This window comes from Diospyros lotus, chromosome 13, assembly GCF_014633365.1.
Source record: "Diospyros lotus cultivar Yz01 chromosome 13, ASM1463336v1, whole genome shotgun sequence".
Taxonomy (NCBI): Eukaryota; Viridiplantae; Streptophyta; class Magnoliopsida; order Ericales; family Ebenaceae; genus Diospyros; species Diospyros lotus.
Genome location: NC_068350.1, coordinates 25,552,216 through 25,575,775, shown reverse-complemented (window position 1 = coordinate 25,575,775; position 23,560 = coordinate 25,552,216). Strand labels below are relative to the sequence as shown.

Here is a 23,560-nt window from a genome sequence, read left to right as displayed (position 1 = left end):
AAAATGCTATTCTTCCATTTCTCGGGATTATAACAACCTGTAATACCCAGTATTACATGGTAATGAAATAAATAAATTTTGATTATTTTCAAAGGATCTCGGGTGGTCCGGGAAGCCCAAGAGTCGGTTTCGAGTAATTAGTTATTAAGAATTTTTGAATTGGCGGCTGGGAGTGCCTCGGGACTTGGATGTCCAAGGAAGAGGGCAAGAGATTGGTGAGCGTCTCGAGATGAGGATAGTGACGCTGGAAGCGGTCCGACCAGGAATAATTTTTAGAATAAATTCTGTATAACCCCGAGTGGGTGCCAATACCGAATAGTCGAGGGAGGGACCTCTTGAAAGCTAAGGGGACCCTAGGGGTGGTTTGGTTTCCTGAGTAAGGCAACCCTGAAGCGATTTTGGGTCGAATAAAGGTCCCATGTAGGAACAGGGATGAAATCGATATTCCCGAGTAAATGTCGACAATTAATTTTTGAGAAATCAAGTTATTGTGTGGCTTTGATGATAATTAAATTAAGCCTTGGAGGGTCCAAGTGCTATTATTAAAATTCCTAAGTGAAATTAAAATTCTTAAGTGGAATTAAAGAGGTTTTCTAGTCCAATTAAAGAGAGTAAGAGGATTTAATATGCAAATATATATATGTATATCTATGAAGGTGCGAAGGTGGGGAGGAAGCTTCCTCCCCTGATATTTAAATTTGCTATCTCTGTGAATCAAGATTCAGAGTGAGATTATGAGAATTTGAGAGGGGCAAAGATGTAATTATATGTATATATGTGGGTGCATATGCGAGCGTGTGTGCATGATTAGGAAGCTTCCTAGGTGTGATCTCTGCCATTGAAATGAGAATGCAGAACTGAGAGAGAGAGAGGGCTCAGGAAGCAGAGGAGACTGAGATCGCGCGAGAAGGAAATGAGGCCCGAGAGAGAGAGCAATGTGAGAGAAGGAGAGTGAGAGTGATGAGGGCTCTGAAGGATCAAAAACGAGGATACAAAAGCATGCAACGGAAGCGTTTTAATCAAAAAAACGATCCTCGTATTGATTAGAATCTAAGAGACTTACTTTTACGGCGGATTACCGGTCGGAATGGGGCGATAGGGGCAGGATGCGCGGTAGCTTCTTTGCGTGGTGGACACGACGGCTGTCCTGCTATCCTTCGGCTCCTTTGCATCAGAACTTCGAGGCTCTCTTTCGATCTTCCGAAATATGACTCGAACTCGTGGCCTCTCTTCGGTGAAGAAGAATGAAAAACGACTTGGATGAAAAAACAAATAATGAGAGAATATATAGGGAGAACCCTAGGGTTAAAACCCTAGTGGGCCAAACCCTAATGGGCCAAGATCATTTAATTAATTTTCTAATTGGGTTAGCCCAATTAATTAATTAAAAACCCTAATGAACTATTATTTTATTCTAGCCCAATTGATTATGGACCATTCTGAATAAAATAATTCTCTCTCAATGTAATTCATCCAACAAGCCAAATGTATTAAAAATACATGAGTTACATCGAGCTACCCCGGGGACCAAAAGACAAATTATTCACGGCTACTAAAATGACCAAAATATCCCTGCTACCTAGTAGCTATATTTTGTCATTCTAAGTGTTCCAACTATCACCATATGGTAACACTGACCCCACGAATAATTTTGCATATGCCATGTCTTTGACCTACTAGTGTAATGACGAAAATACCCCTCTGCGTAACACCCATCATTTAGAAAGGAATAATGTACTAACACCTTTCTAAATGATTTCTACCATCCTTAGATCACTAGTCCAATAATCTGTGACTACTCGAATGTACTTGCTTATCACTGGGAGCTACCCAGAAGCACACACTCTTAAGTCACGTTCCCAGGGCCCTGGATTATTCGATTATTCTTGGACAATCACAAGGGGGTGAATCACAGAAACTATCTTGTATTAGTCTGTCTTAGCTAATTAGAAACCATACTCCCAACTCAAAAGGATATTGATCTTTGATAGACCTCACCTACAATGAATCTAAGAATATAGCTCTAGGTTCACTAAACCACCAACTAATACTCAAGTATTAGAGTACTCATCCACGTAGTAGCAGTGATAGACTAGCTCCATGATAATTAGTACTTTGTCATTAGCTTCTATCACAGGTCCACTCTACGCATTCCAAATGCGCTTGTACAATTAGAGTAAACGGACTATTTACTGGCTAAGGCAAGCCATCCTCCATTAGGATCTATTGCACAATGATCTTATCATGATAGAATGCCCAGTTCTATCAAAAGATCAAGAGTAATATTTTCTTGCTTATTAAGTACCCATGATTCGTGCCTAACTGTGAAGAACGACCCATCACATGAATCACTTACTTAATAGCATGGACACCTTTCCAACAATTAAATGCAAATAATATATGTGCCATAAACTGAATAAAAGAAACATCATTACCATAAATTAAACAAAACGTGTCTTTAGGGCATACATTTTCAACAGGCTCAAGCGAGAGGGGCTGATCAGCCATGGAAGCGACTGCCATGGCCGATGATGGAAGAAGAAGAAGGCAGTGGCGAACCAGTGAGGACACGCGATGAAGCTCGTGAAGGCCGAAGTGGTTGCCTAGATGCGACGATGGCCGGCCACGGCTAGTGGTGATGGCAGCAGCGGTGCATGCCAGCTGCTCGGGGGAGGATGCCATGGCAGCTTGCGATGGCAGTGGCGAAGGCGGAGGAGACTAGTTTGGGTGACGGCTATGCGACAGCTGGAGGTGGCCGGCGATGGCTGAGACGGCGGCAACGGGATGGCTCGCGGCCGTGCGTGGAGGCTGCTGCCCGAGAGGAAGGAGAAGCGTGAGCGCAGGTCGGCTGCGTGAGGAAGAAGAAAGAGGAACAGTGCCGCGCAGGAAGAAAGAAAGAAAAGAAAAGAAAAGAAAAGAAAAATATGGAAAAATAGGAAAAATTCCAGAAAAATAGGGGAAAGTTCTAGAAATTAATTTGGGGCTTGAAATGCGTGTCAAAAGTTCAAAATGGGATTTTGGGCGCAAATGGCAGCTCTGGAGGCAATGTTGGTGTGGGCGTTTTTTGAATTTTCTCTCCAGATAAGTCAAGGTAAATTAATGTTTCCTTCCCAAATTATTTGCATTAAGCGATTTAATGTAGAATAATTATTTGTTGGATTAAACCCTTGGGTCGGGGTTGTTTGGAAATTATTAACGGCTGGTTTATACCGCGATTGGTGGTTTGGAGATAGTGTTGATGAGTGATTTTACGGTGTAAGCAAAAGCAAAGACATCGATTAATGTCTGATGTATGGTTGGTTTTTGTGTGTTTGCCTCTAGGTTCGATCGGGAAGGCCATTGATGTACCCGGGAAGGCAAAATGGATCTATGATCAAGTGTGGGCCCCAATAGGAGATAAATCAAAGTTGAGGGCCAAGGAAGACCCACTCGGCCGGGCCGGGTGGGAGCCCACTCGGCATGACCGAGTGGAGTGTCACTCGGTCATGCCGAGTAGTCCCTCCCCCAAACTCGGCCTAACCGAGTGGAGGTCACTCGGCATGACCGAGTGACCCTTCGGGATTGTCAATCTAGCCGAATCCCCCCCTCTCGCCAGTCGATCAGCATTACAAAATTTCCGTAATGGGCCGCGAGATTTCCGCTCAGAAAACCACGAGGCCTCTCTCTCTCCTCCACTATAAATATGAGACCCCACCTTCATTTCCAGGTACGCAATTTTGAGTAATCAAAGCATACTTTTCTCATTTTCTCTCGAGATCTGACTCAAGCATCGGAGGGTTTGCGCGGGGATCCCCACCCGCGTCCTAACGGTGCTCTTGTTTTGTAGGTGTGACACCCCGCTCCCACCTACGGGTGTTACTCGTGAACAATCACCCGAATTGTCCACTTGCCCGGCCTTAGGTGAAGGGTGGATCGTGTTTCAAGACGAAACGCCCTAGGTGGGATCTAGGCTCGTCCTTCCCTTCGTTGAATCCCAGGATTCGCTAGCGGAATTGGGCTTTAGCCACACTGCATTGGCTGTAAGGAAAATCTCCTTCAGGCGCCCAATCGCCATTTTCTCTTTAATTCTTTTTCATCGAAGAATTTTATCGGGCTCCAAAAATCACCATTTAAACCAATCCATTGATGGATCACCAATCTTGGAGGAAAAACTCATCATTTCAATTTTCTAAATTTTTGGTGTTTTCTCCAAAAATGCCCGAAAATCCATTTGCTTTGAAAAATTCCTCCGGGGCCCAAAATCGATTTAGAAATGCCCCAATTTCTCCCAAAATTCCAATTTTCTAAAAAAAATTGGCCAGCGGGGCCCACTAGCCCGCGCAGGGCCCGCGCGGGGCCCCGCTGGGCGCTGGCTGCGCGGGCTGGCCGCGCATGCCGCGCACCCGCCCGCGCGCGCCCGCCCGCATGAGGGGCGCGGTTGCCTGCGCGCGCGCCTGCCCGCGCGCTGGCACGGCCGCGCGCGCGCGGCCGCCCATGCGGCCCAGCCCGCGCGCAGGCTGTGGCCTGCTGCTGCTGACTTCCAGCTGCTGGTTCCCTCCCTTTCTCTTCCTTTTTTTTTTTTCTTTGGGCTATAAAACCCCAAGTTTTCCAGAAATTAAATTTAAATAAATAACTTCACATTCATCTTGGTTTGCCTCTAATTCTCCATAATTAAGGCTTAATCCACCTCTTGATGAACACACAACATATCATACCAAAGGGAAGTTCTTGCCTAGGCTTCAACATGCTATAAGCCTCAATCTCATTCACTAAAAAAAATCAACCCTTCAAGGAATATACACTCCAAATATACACTTTGGGCTTAAGAAACCCTTACTTAAAGCATATACAATTTAAGCATAAATTACACCATTTGAGAAAAATATTCAATGTCTTCATGCTCAAGCTTCTTTCTCTTGCCAAACCCTTCCATAGCATGCTTTAATACCTACAAGAGGTCAAATAAACCTCATGAGCTCCAAGAGCTCAATAAGGGTGCAATGACATAAAGTATGGAAATTAACAACATAGATGCTAATGCCATATGCAAGTGCCTAGGGTTCCAATACCTCAACCCTCAAGGTTAAAGGCTTCAACATACCCATCCCAACACACAATTTCATGGCCATGAGTCTCATGCACACAAGCATATGCAAAGCAAGCACAAAAATGTTAAAATGCATACAAGAGTCATGCTAGCCTCCATCCACTTGGGGCTTTCCCCTTACCTCATACTCCATGGATCTTCAAGTTTCCAACAACTTCAAGCCTCCAAAATCACTTCCTTTAATTTCCTCAAACTCCTTACATGAAAAACAAGCCTAGGATTATAAAGAAATCCTTTAAAAATGAGAGATACAAGAAAATTATGAAACCCTTACCTCTAGGCTTCTTGGATTTCTTCTTCTCCTTTTTCTTCTTCTTTCTCTCTTCTTCATTTCTTTCTCCAAATGGCCAAAGGAAACCAAGACTTCCCTTCTTGCCATTTAATACTAGTTCCCTCATTTTTCAAGAATGCATCCTAGCCATTAGATTTATTTGGTGAGAATAAATCCTCACCATCCAAACTAACACAATCCATGGCATTAAGTCTTGTTTAAAATCCACCATTGGATCTTTTCTCACTTTACAAGACAACATCTTAGCCATCCAAAGGAAGCACAATCCATGTGCTTTGCTAGGTTTTAATCCTAGCCTTTGATTTAATTTGGAGATTAAATCTCCACCTTCCAATCATTTCTCTTCAAAATCTCTCCACCCATTTGGCAATCCATGCCAACTTCCAAGATTTAATGGCAACCCTTGGATCACTTTCCCATTTCAAGAATTAATCTCATCCCTTGAAATATCCTTTCTTTCCCATTTAAATTTATGGGACTATTTTCATAACCATCACACTTGAATGACATAAATAAATTTCTTTCCCATTTAATTTAATAGGACAATTTTCCACTATCACATGAGAGACCACTTTGAAAGACATAAATGCTTTCTTTCTCATTTAAATAAATCTCATAATTTCCAAAGCATTAATGGGAGACTATTTTCCCATTTTCCTTTTCATTTATTTAATCCACCATAATTTCAAACATTAATGGTGAGTATTAACCATTTTCTTTTGGATTTTCTTTAATCCATCACCATAATGTCTCTCATTAAATGCTTGAAAGACCAATTATCCTTTCTTTTTGCATTTAATTAAATCATTCCCCAACTCATAAATCCACATATATAATTTCTCTTAAATTTCCAAGATTATGCCAAGTGTCACTCTAAGACACAAACTTGGCTTCCAATTCTTTATCTTGGTCCTCCATGTGGCATTACCACATTAATTCACTAACTTAGGGAAAATTAAATTATTCTCCTCAAATAATTTATTATCCACCATTTTCCCTATTTCCATAATTAATTTCCTTCATGGAATCCCCCAAAATTCCCAAATACTATTTGTGAATTTATTAATCCCACATATTTCCTCATAAATATCATATTGGGATTTTTATTCACTTATACACCTAATTCCACATAGGAATTATTTTTAATTTATCTAAATACTCTTTTTATTGGATTTTCCTATCCAAATTACCAAAATACCCTTCTCATGGGCATTCTCAATCTCAAGGATCATCACTTCCTCAAGGGCATTTTTGGAAGTATACTCACTTCCTTTCCTATTCTCTTAACACCGGTTACACCGGGTGTTACAGTAGGCCACTCGGTCAGCAAGGCCACTCGTCGCCCTCAGGTCACTCGGTCACGGCCACTCGTCGCCCTCAGGTCACTTGGTCACGGCCACTCGTCGCCCTCAAGCCACTGGTAATTCGAGGCCCCTCGGTCACCATGGGCACTCGTCATCGAGGCCACTCGTCGCCCTCAGGTCACTCGGTCACGTCCACTCGTCGCCCTTAGGTCACTCGGTGACGGCCACTCGTCACCCTCAGGTCACTCGTTCATCAGAGGCCACTCGTCATCCTCAGGTCACTCGTTCATCTTGGGCCACCTAATCATCAGCCCACCAGATCTACCAGATCCACCAGACCATCAGATCTATCAGACCCTCCACTCTATCAGATCCAGTTACTCGTCAAGATTCTCAACAGTGAAGGCACGACTCCCAAGGCTCTTGCGTCTCTCCTCAATTAAAAATAGATTGTTGTATTTTGGCAACAACAATTAGCGCCGTCTATGGGAAACGCAAGACAAAAAGTCAACTTAAGAAGGGCAAACACCCATGGACATCGACGAACTCTCTCTCAAGGCGTAGAGACACGCCTGCCACCACGAAACTCTCAGCAATAGGGAGCGCCTCCCACTATTCACGATTCTCAACAACATCCTCCTCCCCCTCATAATGCTCAAAGGCAAGGAGGTGATCGCTCCGTTTCTCCAAACCAACAGATGGGGAATCAACCAATCCCACCAACACCTAACATCGGCTCAGGATCACTCCCTACTGATCAAGCTGGGACCTCATGACAGCCACCACGTACGGTCCCGTGGGAAGAGTATGAGGCATTGAGACAACAACATGTTGAAGGCATGCAAGCACTACGAGACATGGCTGGTGTACTCCAAAATATGATACCTGGAGGGACGCTGCTGGATACTCTGAAAAAGTTTATGCCACCTCCTAAACCTCAACCCGAGGCGGGAGATGATTCTTATCAAGAGGCAACTCCCAATTCACATTCTCGATCTACGCCTCCATGGGAGGGTAGACCCAGATCTCCACCACCAAGAAGGATCCCTCATTCCGTGCCTCGGAACAATGAAAACCCAAGAATGGAAAACAGGACCAGAAGCCCTCAACGGTGGAGGTATCATGAAACAGTGGCTAGTACACCAACAAGACATGACAACCAGACGACAGCTAGTATGCGTGATGACATGAAAAGAGTAGTAGAAGATGTGCTTGAGAAGAAAAAATTAATCCCTGCAACAGAAGAACACCAGCGTAGAAAATGTCCTTTTATTGCAGATATATTGGAAAGACCTCTTCCTCGAAAATTCAAGATGCCTCAAATCACCGCCTATTCCGGCAAAGATGACCCATATGATCATGTTCAGAATTACGAGTCGCTAATGATATTACACGGATGGGACGACGACTTGATGTGCCGAGCATTTTCCTTAACACTATCAGGACATGCTCGAACATGGTTTAACAGCCTTCCAGAAGCCTCTATTTCATCATTTGGATAGCTTAGAACGGAATTTATCAAGGCTTTTGTGATTAACAGTCGAAGAAAAAAGGATGTGTAACGACCCGTCCTAGATTAGCAATTTATTTCAGTGATTAATTAATGCAATTAGTTAATTTTTAGTTTAATACATATTTGCCAATTAATTAATTTAATTTGGCAATAGAGATTTTTAATTGAAAAATAGTGATAAATAGAATTAATTCCTTTATTTTTAAAGAGAATTAAGAGTAAGGGCTTGTTTGGCTTTTTAGCATTAGTTATTTTATATTATTGCTTAATTATTTAATTAAGTGATATATATATATGGGATTTAATTAAATCCAAATATAAGATAATTTAAATAATAATCTCCTAAATAGGAAGGTTTTAAATAAAGTCTAGTGGGCCTAGGATTAATTAAACCTATTTTAGCCCATTAGGTTTTATTGTTATTAGTATATATATATATGCATAGCATGTAATTGGCCAAAAAGGAAATTCTTCTTCAAATCTTGGCCGTGAGCAGCGCTTAGGAGATCTAGCAGCAATCAAGAAGTTCTTTTCTCCAATTTTTATCAATTAAATCAGAGCATCTAGAGGCAAGTTCTTCCATTCCATTCTCAAGCTTTCTTCATTCTGTATAGATATATATATATATACATATATACGTACAGTTCATGCTTCATAGCATTCCAGGAAATTTCAGATTTAAGTTCCAGTTTTGATCATGTTTTTGTATTATAAATCAGCGCTTATGTGATCTTGGATTAATAGCAAACTATTGTTTTGATTCCTTTTAGTGAGAAAGCAAAGAAAACAGAATGTATATTTATATATACATGCATACAGTGGCAAAAAACCAGATTTTTCAATTGAGTTGAATCATCGATTCTTTGAGTTTTGATCTGTTTATTTGCTATAATAATGATTCTTGCTTCATTGGGACTTGTTTTTCCCAAGATTTCTTCGAATGGTGATGTTTAGAATCAAAAAAATAATAAATTCCAGCATCCAAATACTCTATTAGTATCAGTTTCGATTTCTGGCGATTCCTTTCACGATTTCGAGTTTACTTCATTTTTTTCCAGAACGTTTTTGTTCTCTTGTGGGCCAATTTTGACCTTTATGGAGCCCGAATCTTGGAAAACACAAAACATAAAAGTTGTAGGTCTTCCTCTTGGATTTCCATATAAATTTGAATCAGTGCAATCGGAGTTCAGATGAGAGAGTTATGGCCAATATACGAAAGAGTATCAAATCTGTCCAGAATTCCGTATTAAATTCCAGCAAGTTAAAATTCTTTTATTTTCAATAAAAACAGTGTATCTCTTCCCTTTATTGAAAATAATATTAGTACAAATTAAAATAAATTATGTTTCAGCATAATTTATAAAATCATGTATTTTTAAAATACATCAAGTATCAGTTTGGCAACAGTTATTTCATGACTAGTATTTAAAATGTCGTGATCAGCATTTATTTGTGAGTTATGTGAATACATCCTTGTATGAACATTCAACATGAGTTTATATGGAGCACTACATATTGTGTGTCAGCATCTTGATGTGCATAGCATTGCATGTTGCGCGCCAGGCGGCTTTGTCCGTGGGGATCCCACCAGTTTGCTCGCCTGTGGTCGACCAGGGAGCTAGGGGTATATTTTACCCACAGTATATGCTTATAGTTTTTTTCTGTTTGCAGGTTCAGATTAGTCAGGTATGTGTTATCAGTTTATGTGGGCCTTGGGCCAAAGTTGCATACCTGCATTTTATTTTAGTTTATGTGCATTACATATTTATGAATGCAACCAGTTATATCAGATTTATTTATCAGTATCAATTAAATCAAGTATTTAATTCTAGTATCAGTTCAGCAAGTATTTCAGTTATTTCAGTATCGATATTCTTCGATTCAGCTTCAGTATTTCTTTCCAGCTTTATACTTGCTGAGCTTTGTAGCTCACCTTGTACTCTTCACCATTCCAGGTATTACCGAGGGAGTACCAGAGGTGGGGCCTAACAACAGTGGATTATAGTGTGTGTGTGTACATGGAGCTACTCAAGACCAAAGATGTCTGGGAGAGTCAGATAGTAATCAGATTTATTTTCTATTTTAGTGAGGGTTTTTCTCTCTCATTAGAGATTTATTTCTCGGAGTTTTATTTTCAGTAGTATTATACCAGAGATTTATTTTCCACAGTTGAGATATTCTTATGGTATCAGAGTTTCAGTTCATATAGTATGAGCCAGGTTTATTTTATAGTACAGTATTGTTCCAGTAGCACCTCTTCTCGGGCAGCTCCAGGAGAGGGGGTGTTACAGGATGCCACATATTATCTCAGCATACGACAGGGGAATAAGGAATCCTTGCGTCAATTTGTGGATAGATTCCGCAATGTTACTCTTGAAGTCCCAGACTTGCCAGATCAAGTGGCAGTATCTGCTATGCTCCAAGGGACATGTCTCGCCTCTCTTCATGAATCACTTTCTTTAGACCCTACAGCATCCCTGGCTGATCTATTTGTCAGAGCAAATCGATATATCCTTCACACTGAGATTATGAGGAACGTGGCAGGGAAAGAAGACAAAGAAAGGAACATGAAGGGGAAGAAGAGTCTATTCGACGACAGGAAAGGAATGGAAGACCGGATGTACCAAAACCTCATTTTAATCATTATACTCGGCTTTTACAACCCCGATCAACTATATTAGCCGCAGTAGAGGGAGAAGGACTCCTTAAACTACCCGACAGAGTTGACCGACCCATGGGAAAAAATCAGGGAGAGTATTGCAGATACCATCGAACCAGAGCGCATTCCATTGATCACTGTAGAGAATTAAAGAATCAGATTGAGATGCTCATTCATGAGGGACACTTGCAAAGATATGTGAGACACAAGGAAGAAGAAAACAGGGAACCCCGGCAAAGGATAGATAGGCGCGATGGGCATGAAAGGCCGAACCTGAGACAACAAGAGAGAGGAGAAGATCGTCGGCAAGATACTCATGTAGACAATGAGCCGACTCAACAAGCCATTCACGTTATTTCAGGTGGGGAAACCCTAGGTGGGGACACATTAGCCTCCCGAAAAGCATACGCCCGTCAAGCCTACCAAGTTAACTCGGTAATGGAGGTAAGAAATGATGAAGAGCCAATCACTTTCGCCCCAACCGATCGGGGTGATATAATACTCCCACATGATGATCCCATGGTTATTTCAGCAGTCGTGGCCAAGCACCCCATCAGCAGAATTTTGGTAGATAGTGGTAGTTCTGCCAACCTGATCTATTGGAACTGTTTTGAACAAATGCATTTATCTCACGATCGGCTAAAGAAAGTATCCTCACCTCTATATAGCTTCACTGGAGAAACAGTTCCAGTTGCAGGATTAGTTCAGCTGCCTATCACATTAGGTGTGGACCCCCAACTCGTAACTCGATAAGCAAATTTTATGGTGGTTAAAACCTCCTCAGCGGCATATAATATGATCTTGGGACGCCTGTTACTCAATGACCTAAGGGCCGTGGTATCCTCATGCTATTTATTGATGAAATTCCCCACACCCGTCGGAGTAGGACAAGTTCGAGGAGATCAGAAGAAAGCCTGAACTTGCTATGTGTCGTCTACAAAAGGGAAAAGAGCTGAAGAAACCTTGTCCATAGTCGAGAAAGCCATACATAAATCCTTGGAAGAAGGAGCCGCACGTAAACCTCAACCTGTTGAGGAATTAGAAACAATACATCTAAGTGAATCAGATTCAGAGAAAGTAGCGTATGTGGGATCCCAGCTTCCGGAGCATACGAAAGAAGAAATTGCAAGATGCCTGCGAGAAAATTCAGACGTATTTGCTTGGAAACCAAAAGATATGCCAAGAATCAGTCCAGAAGTAATATGTCACCACTTGAATGTGGACCCCCAATTCAAGCCGGTCCGACAAAAGAAGCAAAACATTGCCCCTGATAGACTACACGCATTAAAAGAGGAAGTTAACAAATTGCTAAAAGCGGGCTTCATTCGAGAGGTATTATATCCAGAGTGGTTGGCCAATGTTGTTATGGTCCCAAAACCTAATGGAAAATGGCGTGTCTGTGTGGATTTCACCAATCTCAATAAGGTATGCCCCAAAGACTCATACCCGCTACCACGGATCGACCGTCTTGTGGACGAAACGTCTGGATACCAATTTCTGAGCTTTCTGGATGCTTTCTCAGGGTACCACCAAATAATGATGTACCCCCCAGACCAGGAGAAGACGCCATTCATCACTGAAAAGGGGACATATTGCTACCAAGTCATGCCTTTTGGACTCAAGAACGCTGGAGCCACTTATCAGCGCATGGTGAATAAAGTCTTTAAAAAATTATTGGACGACACAATGGAAGCATATGTTGACGACATGATTGTGAAAAGTCGAAAGGACAAATCCCATGTAGAAAAACTAGAGCAAGTGCTTGGAGTCTTTAGACAGTATAAGATGCGGTTAAATCCAACAAAGTGTGCCTTTGGCGTACAGTCTGGAAAATTCTTGGGATACATGATCACGCAAAGAGGAATCGAGGCAAACCCTGAGAAAATACAAGAAATATTGGACATGGAACCACCAGCATCAACTAAGGAAGTTCAGCGATTGACAGGGCGAATGGCAGCTCTTGGACGTTTTCTCTCCAAGTCAGCCGAAAGAGAGTTACCCTTCTTGCAAACATTAAGAGCAGGAAAAAAGTTTGAGTGGACAGAGCAATGCCAAAAGTCATTTGAAGCGTTAAATGAGTATTTAAAAGAAGTTCCCCTATTAACACGACCAGAAACTGGAGAGACATTGTACTTGTACTTGGGGATAAGTGATGAAGCCATAAGTGCAGTATTAATCAGGAAAGAAGGACCGGTGGATCGACCAATATATTATGTCAGTAAGGTATTACAGGGCCCCGAGACACGTTATCCAATGGTAGAAAAAATGGCATTAGCACTGGTAAACACATCCAGAAAGTTGAGGCCGTACTTCCAAGCTCATTCGATCAGCGTACTTACAGATCAGCCCTTGTGAAGTATTTTACAAAAGCCTGAATGTTCCGATCGCCTTACCAAATGGTCCATTGAGTTAAGTGAATATGATATCCAGTATCAACCTCGACAAGCTATAAAAGGACATGCACTGGCTCACTTTATTGTGGAATGTACACACTCCGGGAAGGCAGCAGAAAATAGGCAGGCATAATGGTTGTTGTTTGTTGATGGAGCATCTGGTTCACAGGGGAGTGGCGCTGGGATAGTACTCGTATCCCCTGAGGGAGAAACGTTTGAGTATTCCCTACGATTTGCTTTTCCATGTACTAACAACGTAGCTGAATATAAAGCATTAATCGCTGGAATGAGGATAACAAGAAAATTGGAAATAGCACGATTGGTTGCTCATAGTGACTCTCAGTTGATTGTACAGCAGTTTTAGGGACAATATGAAACCAGAGAGCAGATAATGGCCCAATACTTGCGCAAAGTAAAAGACCTAGCACAGACATTTCAGAGTTTTCAGTTAACACAAATAAATAGATCACTCAATGGACATGCTGATGCTTTATCTAAACTAGCGTCCACTAAAGAAACAACCGGAAGAGCAGTATTTGTTGGAATGCTTCATCAGCCGAGCATCGAAGAAAAAAAGGTATCATTTGTGGAGGCAGGAGTGGATTGGAGATCGTCCTTCTATCGTTATCTCACTAACAATGAATTACCAGATGATCCACAAGAAGCAAGAACACTTAAGATGCGGGCTTCAAGGTTTACCATCATAGATGGGATATTATATAAGCGAGCTTACACTACACCTCTTCTCAAATGTTTAAGCCCTCAAGAGGCCAAATATGTCTTGGCAGAAGCTCATAGTGGAGTATGTGGAGAGCACTTGGGAGCAAGAGCCCTAGCAACCAAAATCTTGAGAGCCGGTTTCTTTTGGCCCACATTAAGGTCAGACGCGTTAAAGAAAGTCAATTCATGTGACAAATGTCAACGAAACGCTCCAGTCCAATCTGCCCCGATATCTCAGTTGCAACCTGCGTTCCAGCCTATACCATTCGCTTAGTGGGGTTTGGATATTCTGGGTCCTTTTCCTCAAGCGCCCAGGCAAAGAAAATTTTTAATAATGGCCACTGACTATTTCACCAAATGGATTGAAGCTGAGGCATTGGCTACCATTACGGCACGAAAAGTGGAGGCAATGGTATGGAAAGACATTGTGTGCCGATTTGGGATACCAAGAATTATTGTCACGGATCATGGGAAGCAATTTGACTGTGACTCCTTTAGAAAATTCTGTGACGACCTAGGAATTCAACTAAGATTCGCTTCAGTGGCGTATCCCCAAGCTAATGGACAAGCTGAGGTCAGTAACCGAACCATATTACATGGCCTAAAAACCCGACTTGAAGGAGCCAGAGGCACATGGGCCGACGAGCTACCCACCATTTTATGGGCTTATTGAACAACTAGTCGGGTCGCTACTGGAGAAACTCCATTCAATCTAGTATATGGAACAGAGGCTTTAATTCCCATTGAAATTTCAGCTAAGTCCCCAAGACTGATGGCATATCAAGAAGAGGACGGTGTAAGGAATTCTGAAGCATTGCGAGAAAATTTGGATCTGATTGAAGAGCAGAGGGATAACACTGCCATGAAGATAGCTGCATATCAAAGAAGAGTAGCCAGTTATTTCAATTCTCGGGTGAAGAACAGACCCATGAAAGAAGGAGATTTAGTACTTCGAAGATCCGTTGTAACCAACGCACTAAGGGATGATGGAAAGTTACGACCAAATTGGGAAGAGCTGTACCGCATTCTAAAACTGATTGGCCCCAACACTTGCATTTTACAGACTCTTTCAGGAGACACTATGGGGAAAACATGGAATTTGAACTATCTGAAGTTGTATATGAACAATGTATCTAAGAAAATATCTGCAATAACATAAGTCTTAAATGGGACCGTGGACGTAGGCGCATTTGGCCGAACCACGTAAAAATGCTTGTGTATGCATGGTTGTCATTTTATTTTTGGAAAGGAAACGATCGAGCCCGTTGTCCCGCCTATGACCCGGCAACGAGGAAAACTACGATCGATCCCGTTGTCTCGCCTATGGCCCGCAACGAGGTAAAACTACGATCGAGCTCGTTGTCCTGCTTATGGCCCGGCAACGAGGAAAACTACGATCGAGGGTATTGTCCCACCTATGGCCTGGAAACGAGGCAAAACTACGATCGAGCCAGTTGTCCCGCCTATGGCCCAGCAACGAGGTAAACTACGATCGAGCCCGTTGTCCCGCCTAAGGCCCGGCAACGAGGTAAACTAAGATCGAGCCCGTCGTCCCGCCTATGGCTTGGCAACGAGGTAAACTAAGATCGAGCCCGTCGTCCCGCCTATGGCTTGGCAACGAGGTAAACTAAAGACAGCACATTGGGTAGGACAAAGAAAAAACATTCATTGATAAAACAAGAAAACTACAATGAGAGGAGCACATTGACCCGGCAACAACGGAAAGCAAACTACAATAAGGGTCTACTCACGGGAGTGGGACTTGCGAGAGGAATGCTTAGAAGATCCCAACGACACAACAGGAACCTCGGGAGGCCCCGTGGGGAGTTCTCCTTCTTCAACCTCGACCGTGTGAGGGATATCTTCATCGGCCGTGCCAGGATCTTCTCCAACGGCTCCGGGATCGACCGTCATGCCTTCTTCCCCATGATTGAAAGGAAACGGATTCCAAGGACCCGTCAAATTTTCCAAATCATCCACTAAGTAAGAATCCAGATAAGAAGAAGGACTCATAGGCTCATTCGGCTCATATTGACGCCAATGTACTTGATGACACTCCTCAACTTCGCGAGTAAGAAAAAGTTCAGGAAAAGTCTCTCCCGGACGCTTGATAGCATGCATATTTATACCATATTTTGGCATTTCACCTCACTCTTATTAGGCCATTTGAAGCAATTTTTGCTGATATTTCATTGTTTCTATTTTATTATGCTTCAAATTGTCCTTACACTATTTTCTATCTTACCTCTACTCTATGGATCCAGGCTTTAGGGAATATTGGATGGGCTAAAGGAGCTTTGGCTCAACTAAAGGAGCTTTGGCTCAACTAAAGGAGCTTGGGCCTACTAAAGGAGCTTGGGCCTACTAAAGGAGCTTGGGCCTACAATAAAGGAGCAGACTTGGGCTCACTTGTTTTCTGTTGGGCTAGGCCCAACCCTAGCCTCCCTAGCCTTTCCTTTCTTTCTTGGCCATGTATTTAAGGCCTCTTAGCATTAATTTTCATATAGCATCATAGAGAAAGAGAGGAGAAAATAGAGAGGATTCTACCCGTTTTTATCATTATAGCATTTTTCTGTTTTCTACATTTTTGTTCCATTCTGTTTTCCTTGCTGTAATGATAGGCTAGAACATTTTGTAACCGGTTGTGTGTCTTGAATCCATGTGGAATTTGAGTCCCAAATGAGCTACAAGAATCTGGTTTGTTGTTTGTTTCTTATTCAATTCTATTTGGTTTAGTTTGAGCAGATTTGTGAATGCATGGAGTTCATGGCAGGTTTGTGTGAGCTTGCATGGTTTCATTTTCTGTTAAATGCTTAAGAGAACAGAATGTTATAGCCGGTTGGTATAACATCTCGGAAATGAATATTGTGTGCTTGAACGGTTGTTCTTGCATAGGTCCGGATAGGTTGAATAGAGAGTGAATGGTTGCATGTTGTTTGCAAGAGATTTCTGCATTCATTTTGTTATTTCCAATCATTCTAATCCTTGGACGGTTGTTGGGGATGCTTGAGTTTGTTTTCCGGAGATCAAAGCATCTAGCAAACCAAGATATATAGAGTGGACAAGGAAGATTTCACATAGGAGACAAATACACAGCCGGTTGCACTCCTCTTATTGATTTTTTTCATCCATCTTCATATTTCTGTTTTGCCAATTAGTTTTCTGTCAAAACCCCCCCCCAAACAAACTGTTATTGGTTATGTTGGTTCTCCTTTGTTGGTAGAAGAAAGTGAGGCTCCTTGTGAGAGATGACCTAGGGTGCACTTTGCTGCAAACTAGAGAAGAGATGCAAACATAGATCTCTAATTCTGGAGCGGTTCGATAGCCGGTCAGAATTTTGGCGCCGTTGCCGGGGAGCCAAGTTTTTTCTTCTAAAAACATAGAGGACCGACCCTATTTTATGTTTGTTTTGTTTTCTTGTTTGAGTGTTTTTGTTTGTTTTGTGTTCTTGGTATGCATAGGCCATTTTGTGTGCTGTTTTTGTGCTGATCTCTAGTGCATGACCAGGTCATCTAAGAAAACATTACTTGACTTGGATCTTGAATTAGAGAACACTCTTAGAAGGCAAGCTAGAGAGCTTAAGTCTCGGGATAGGATTGACCCTAATAGTGTGTCTAACACTTCATCTGAACCTATTCCAGCATTCATCAATATGGCAGATAATGGTAATGGAGATAATGCAAACAATGCAAATAATGGAAATAATGGTAATGGCAATAATGGAAATCATGGAAATAATGCAAATCATGGTCATTTGGATGGTAGAACTATTAGAGAGCTGGCTGCACCTGATGTGCATTACCAGCCCCTATGTATTCAATACCCACAGCTAGATGCCAACTTCGAACTTAAGTCTGGACTGATCCATTTGTTGCCCAAGTTTCATGGTCTTGCAGGAGAGGATCCACACAAGCATCTGAAAGAATTTCATGTTGTTTGCTCAACCATGCGGCCACAAGGAGTAGATGAAGAGCAGATCAAGCTGAGAGCCTTCCCATTCTCACTTGATGGATCAGCCAAAGATTGGCTCTACTACCTGCCACCAGCTGCTATCACCAGCTGGGATGGATTGAAGAGGATCTTCCTGGAAAAATTCTTTCCAGCCTCCAGAACAGCATCAATAAGGAAGGAAATTTGTGGTATAAGGCAGATGAGTGGTGAGACTCTACATGAGTATTGGGAGAGGTTCAAGAAGTTGTGTTCCAGCTGCCCTCACCATCAGATAAGTGACCAACTCCTAATTCAGTATCTCTATGAAGGTCTAATCCCCATGGACAGATACTTGGTAGATGCTGCAAGTGGAGGAGCCTTGGCAGAGAAGACCCCAGCAGCTGCACAAGAGCTGATATCAAAGATGGCACAAAATGCCCAGCAGTTTGGCACCAGAATTAACACTCCTACAAAAGCCATAAATGAAGTCAATGTGGCTGCCACTATGGACCAGCAAAGGATGGAAAACAAGCTTGAGGAATTGGCTTCCATGGTCAGGCAGTTGGCATTAGAGAGAAAGCAACAGCAGCTTTGTGGCATTTGCTCCTTGCCATCCCATACAACAGACCAATGCCCACAGTTGCAAGAAAATAATGAGACATGTGCAGGCATTTTTCCTGGAAGACCATTCCAGCACCAGCAGCACAGCCAACCACAACCTTCCAATAGGTATGACCCATACTCAGCCACCTACAATCCAGGTTGGAGAGACCATCCGAACCTCAGATATGGCAGCCCTTCCAATCAACATGTGCACCAGCAGCCATACCACCAGAATCAACCATTTCAGCAGAGGTTCCATCCTTCAAGCAACCATACTCCACCACTAAGGCAGAATCAAGCCATGCAACAAGCACCACCATTACCCAAGTCAGAACCTACCTTAGATGATCTTGTCAAACAACTAGCAGCCAATACACTCCAATTCCAACAGAAAACAGAAACCACCATTCAAAATTTGGAGACCCAAATAGGCCAGCTAGCCACAAACATCAATGAGTTAAGGAGTCAAGGTTCGGGGCAGCTTCCTTCACAACCAGTTGCCAATCCAAGAGGTAATGTTAGTGCCATCATGCTTCGAAGTGGAAAAGAAGTGATCACCCCAACCCCTCCACCATCATCAAACATGGAGCAACATGTAGAGGAGCAGAATGTAGAGGGTAGCAAAGAGCAGCAACCTTCCTCAGTCCAAGAAGCCAAGCAGCCAAACTCCAGCTATCAAGAACAAGGAGAGTCTTCCAACATCCAGCCCCTACCATTCCCACATCGAGCAACACAAAACAAGAAAAGAGCAGAAGCCGAAGTGGATAAAGAGATTCTGGAAACATTCCAGAAAGTTGAAGTCAACATTCCCCTCCTTGAAGCCATTAGACAGATCCCCAAGTATGCAAAATTTCTCAAGGATTTGTGTACTCACAAGAGGAAGCTTATGGGGAATGAGAAGATCAACCTTGGGAGAAATGTCTCTGCCCTTATCCAACCTGCCATGCCAGCAAAGTGTAAAGATCCAGGGATGTTCTCCATTCCTTGTACTATAGGAGACATGCAATTTAGCAATGCTTTACTAGATTTAGGTGCATCCATTAATGTCATGCCTAACTCTATTTATGCTTCATTGCAGTGTGGTCCTTTGAAGCCAACAGGAGTGGTTGTCCAACTAGCCAATAGAAGTACTGCACACCCCACTGGAGTCCTAGAAGATGTGCTGGTTAAGGTTAAGGATTTAATCTTTCCAGCAGATTTTTATGTTTTGAATATGGAAGATAACAGCACACTTGAGCATGCACCCTTGATCCTAGGGAGACCATTCTTAAAAACTGCTAGAACTATTATCAATGTGCATGAGGGTACACTTTCCATGGAATTTGCTGGTAACACAATTAACTTCAAGATACTTGATGCCATGAAATTCCCTGCTGAGGATCATTCCACTTTTCAAGTAAATAGAGTTGACCTGTTAGTGAATGAAGCATGTTCTGAGTCTTCTGATTTAATTGATAAATTCCCCACTGTGCATGAGTTCCCAGATACGATTATTTGCACTAATTGTAGTGATGGAGAGAGTCAATGTGCTGCATGCTTAGAGATTGCTGAATTTTTGCATAGACATGAGTTTGATTTTGATGCTAACATTTCCCAAGTGGAAGATAGTGCTGCTAACCTTGTTGAGCAAGTTGATAGTGCCTTGGAGTTAGAGTTCCAGTCAAATAGATCAGCCCCCTCTTTGCAGCAGCCACCCACCATTCAGTGCAAGCCTTTGCCTCAGCACCTCAAGTATGCATTCTTGGAGAAAGATGAGAAGCTGCCAGTCATCATTGCAAACAACTTGCAGCCTGACCAAGAGAGAAAGTTGCTGGATGTGCTGAAAAATAATAAGAAAGCAATTGGGTGGACTTTAGCGGACATAACTGGAATCAGCCCATCTGTTTGCATGCATCGTATTTTATTGGAGGAAGGAGCAAAACCAGCAAGGCAGCCTCAAAGAAGACTTAACCCAACCATCCTTGATGTGGTAAAACAGGAGGTAAGTAAATTACTTGCAGCCGGTATTATTTACCCTATTTCTGACAGCAAGTGGGTGAGTCCCGTGCAGGTTGTTCCAAAAAAGACGGGCATCACGGTGGTCCCAAATGAGCACAATGAGCTCATCCCCATGAGAGTGCAGAACAGTTGGAGAGTCTGCATTGATTATAGAAAGCTGAACCAAGCAACCAGAAAAGATCATTTCCCCCTTCCATTCATTGATCAGATGTTGGAGAGGTTGGCTGGTAAGTCACACTATTGTTTCCTTGACGGTTTTTCTGGATACTTTCAGATTTGCATAGCCCCAGAGGATCAAGAGAAGACCACCTTCACCTGCCCCTTTGGCACATTCGCTTATAGAAGAATGCCTTTCGGTCTATGTAATGCTCCAGGTACCTTTCAGCGATGCATGGTAAGTATATTTTCAGATTTTATAGAGCATTGCATGGAAGTGTTTATGGATGATTTTTCAGTTTATGGTACTTCTTTTGATGATTGCTTGGTTAGCTTGGGTAGAGTCCTAGAGAGATGCATTGAAAAGAACCTTGTTTTAAATTTCGAAAAATGTCATTTCATGGTAGAACAAGGAATTGTTTTAGGGCATGTTCTCTCTAAGAAGGGTATAGAAGTGGATCGGTCTAAGGTTGATGTTATTGCTTCATTGCCTTACCCCACCTCTGTGAAGGAGGTGCGTTCTTTCCTTGGCCATGCAGGATTTTACAGGAGATTCATCAAGGATTTCAGCAAGATTGCACTTCCACTTTCCCACCTTCTCCAGAAAGAAGTGACCTTCCACTTTGATGAACAGTGCAAGCGGGCATTCGAGGAACTGAAGAGTCGTTTGATTTCTCCACCCATCATACAGCCACCCGACTGGGAGTTACCTTTCGAGCTGATGTGCGACGCCTCCAACTTTGCAGTGGGCGCTGTCCTTTCACAACGTGTGGAGAAGAAGTCACATGTCATTGCCTATGCCTCGCGCACCTTGGATGCTGCTCAAGCAAACTACACCACGACTGAGAAGGAGCTTTTAGCTATTGTGTTTGCTTTAGATAAATTTCGCTCCTATCTTCTGGGTTCTAATGTTGTCGTGTTTTCTGACCATGCAGCCTTGAAATACCTATTGAAGAAGCCCGATGCTAAGCCCAGGTTGATACGGTGGATGCTCCTACTTCAAGAGTTCAATGTTGAGATAAAAGACAAGAGTGGGGCCGAGAACCTAGTAGCTGATCATTTGAGCAGGGTCCCTCCTTCTTCAGATTCCACAGTCATGGACTCCCAGCCTATCAGGGATGATTTCCCAGATGAGTTATTATACCACATTCATGGTGTTGAGCCCTGGTATGCTGATTTAGTCAATTATTTAGTTGCTTCTGAATTACCTGCATATTTTAAGAAGGAACAGCTAAATAAATTTAAGAGTCAGGCTCGGTATTATGTGTGGGATGATCCCTATCTGTGGCGCATGTGTAGTGACCAGGTCATTAGGAGATGTGTTCCTAACCATGAGTTTGCATCTGTCTTAAATTTTTGTCACACACTTGCATGTGGTGGTCACTTTGGTCCCCAACGTACAGCTAGGAAAGTCCTAGATTCTGGATTATATTGGCCTTCTCTCTTTAAGGATTCATATGAGTTCTGTAAGAATTGCACACGTTGCCAACACACAGGCACTATATCACGTAGGAATGAAATGCCTCAACAACCCTTATTGTTTTGCGAAATCTTTGATGTTTGGGGTATTGACTTTATGGGTCCATTTCCTGTGTCATTTGGTTATGTGTACATTCTGTTAGCTGTGGATTATGTTTCTAAGTGGGTGGAAGCTAAAGCCACCAGGACTGATGATGCTTCTGTGGTTGCAGATTTTGTTCGTTCTAACATCTTTTGTAGGTTTGGCATACCCAGGGCCATCATCAGCGACCAAGGATCCCACTTTTGCAATAGAAAGATGGACACCCTACTTCGTAAGTATGGGGTAATACACAAAGTGGCGACTCCTTATCATCCACAGACTAATGGGCAAGCCGAAGTCTCAAATAGGGAAATCAAGCAAATTTTGGAGAAGACTGTCCAGCCCAATAGGAAAGACTGGAGCACGAGATTAGAAGATGCACTTTGGGCCTACCGCACGGCCTACAAAACCCCCATCGGCATGTCCCCTTATAGGTTGGTTTTTGGAAAAGCGTGTCACTTGCCGGTGGAGGTGGCGCATAAGGCATATTGGGCGGTGAAGCAATGCAATATGGACATCAATCAATCGGGGTCCCAAAGAAAGCTCCAACTTCAAGAGCTTGAGGAGATTAGGATGAACGCATATGAGAACTCACGCATCTACAAGGAGAAGACCAAGGCTGTGCATGACAAGCTTATTGTGAAGAAGACATTCGAAGTTGGCCAGAAAGTTCTGCTATACAATTCCCGTCTCAAGTTGATGCCCGGTAAGTTACGTTCTCGTTGGACTGGTCCTTTCATAGTTATTCATGTTTTTCCCTTTGGTGCAGTTGCAATCAAGGACGAGTCCAATGCAAAGCAATTCACAGTGAACGGGCAGCGACTTAAGCCATTCTACGAGAGCTTTCAGGAGCATATTGTGGAGGAGCTGCATCTCCTCAACGCCACCTACATTTGATACATCAGGCTGTTTCTCTCTCCCTAGTATTTTACATTTACTTGTCTTATTCTTGATTGGAATTGCATGTTTACATTGAGGGCAATGTAAAGTCTAAGTGTGGGGGGAGGCAGCATTCTTATTTTGGCAACATTTTCTTTATCTTTTCATATTTCTTTTTCCTTGGGTTTAGTTGAGTTTGTTTTGCGTGGAAATGCAAGTTAAGCAATTAAGTCTAAAAGAACCCATCATGATTAGAACTTCGATCTTATCTTCCTTAATTTCGAGTAACTTGGCAATGAGTTTAATTTGATAGATTGATTGGGTAGTCTACAGCCGTGAGGATTTTGAGCCTATTGTCTTTCTTGTGTGTGTATTCACCTATCATGATTTCCACTCTAGAACTTGTTTTGATTCTTGGTTGAGGCTATATTTGTTCATGCATGAATCAAACATGATTAAGGCATTC

The 23,560-nt window shown here is 42.5% G+C and overlaps 1 non-coding gene across 1 annotated transcript; it reads right to left on the bottom strand.

The window, feature by feature from the left end:
• Positions 1–18,086: 18,086 nt before the first annotated feature.
• Positions 18,087–18,191, bottom strand: LOC127789410 (small nucleolar RNA R71). The gene has a single exon (XR_008020583.1). It is a non-coding gene; the product is annotated as a small nucleolar RNA R71 (small nucleolar RNA).
• Between the last annotated feature and the right edge of the window lie 5,369 nt (positions 18,192–23,560).